This window comes from Pundamilia nyererei, unplaced genomic scaffold (genome assembly GCF_000239375.1).
Source record: "Pundamilia nyererei isolate P.nyererei 1_Seehausen unplaced genomic scaffold, PunNye1.0 scaffold00824, whole genome shotgun sequence".
NCBI lineage: Eukaryota > Metazoa > Chordata > Actinopteri > Cichliformes > Cichlidae > Pundamilia > Pundamilia nyererei.
In genome coordinates, this window is record NW_005188225.1 from 20,346 (window position 1) to 21,865 (window position 1,520).

The window sequence follows — 1,520 nt, forward strand, 5'->3', positions numbered from 1 at the left end:
TGAAAGAAGAGAATTCACATAGTGCACAAACCATATTTTAGATCATTTTGAATGTGTGTCAGTTAGAATGACTATTTTGATAAGACTGTTCAGAATATCATGGTTGCACTTACAACATCCATTTCTTCAGTTTCTGGTTGGTTGTATAAAAGCTCATGACCTTGCAGTGGTGTGTCTCTTTCTGGCAGCTAGGTGAATCAGGAAGAAATACAAAATTATAGTTTGTTTATTGTGATGACTGCCCCTGAGTTCTTGCCATGTAGCATTGTATGAGGTAAGGCAGGATAGGACCCAAAATGCAGAACTCAAAGACAATGACTAAACTCAAAGACAGCTTTATTGCTTATCACAAAACACAACAACTAAACTGGTGAAACACTAAGAATTGAACAAGAAAACGCTAACCAGACAAACACACAGCCAGAGGGGAGATCAAAACAGGGAACACAAGTAAACGCAGCCATTGCAAACACAGGGAAGACAGGGCAGAGAGGAAACACCTGGGAAATATGGCTGGACAAAAATCTAACTGACGAGTCTGGGAAGCAAAAGGGAAAAAGATGCACACAAAACAAGAGACTGTCAGAATGAACTAGGAAACGTGAGAAACACATACTGAGAAGCAGACTGACAAAGTACAGGGAACAGAGGGAGAGTGAGAAACACATAGAGACGACTGGGAAACAAATATGAAGACAGAGACACTACAAACAAGACACAGAAGGAGGATAAGACAACAAAGGACAGAGAGAGAGTTTGCAAAAGAACTTGCAGACATGACTGGGGAACAGAAAAATTAACATGGAGACAAGACAGTCTTCACAGAGAGATCAAATACTAACACAGGAAATAGACACAAGAGGATAGGCAAACACAGGGTACATATGTTAAAAAAAACAAATAAAAACTCACCTGGGATATATTCTGTAATCTGGGATCAATGTCTTTTAGCAGAAAGGATTTGACCACGTTATTCTGTAATTGCTTTAAATTAGCCAACATTTCTTCCAAATCTTCTATTTTTTCGACAATTGGATTCTTGAATTCTATGCTTCTGTTTTCGCTCTTCCATTTCTGGGCAGATTTGAATTCCAGGTCTTCAAGCATTGATGGAATGTCAGGAGAAGAGTAGAAACCTCTTGGGAATGTTTCTGTGGACTAAGTTTATTAGAAGTAGAGGAGGAACAAATTAGCAGTACAAGCAAAATAGTCAGGAGGAAAGAGAACAATTTTTTGCTATCGTAGTTAAACATAAGATCCCACAAATACTTAAAATAATAAAGACTAACATTAAAAATAAACATTAAAAAAATTATATAAATATAAAAAAATTCCTGGCGGCCAATCCTTCAAGCTCTGGTCCTCTACCAGAGGCCTGGGAGCTTGAGGGTCCTGTGCAGTATCTTAGCTGTTCCCAGGACTGCACTCTTCTGGACAGAGATCTCCGATGTTGTTCCCGGGATCTGCTGGAACCACTCTCCTAGCTTTGGAGTCACTGCACCTAGTGCTCCGATTACCAC

The 1,520-nt window shown here is 39.3% G+C and overlaps 1 long non-coding RNA gene across 1 annotated transcript in view; it reads right to left on the minus strand.

Annotated features, from left to right (window-relative positions):
* Window positions 1-118: 118 nt before the first annotated feature.
* LOC106456002 (uncharacterized) overlaps window positions 119-1,520 on the minus strand; it is a 32,931-nt gene continuing 31,529 nt past the window's right edge. Inside the window, exons 2-3 of the long non-coding RNA XR_001290195.1 lie at window positions 913-1,158; window positions 119-188 (exon numbers count right to left, since the gene is read on the minus strand). This is a non-coding gene — a long non-coding RNA (uncharacterized LOC106456002). The remainder of the gene's footprint in view (window positions 189-912; window positions 1,159-1,520) is intronic.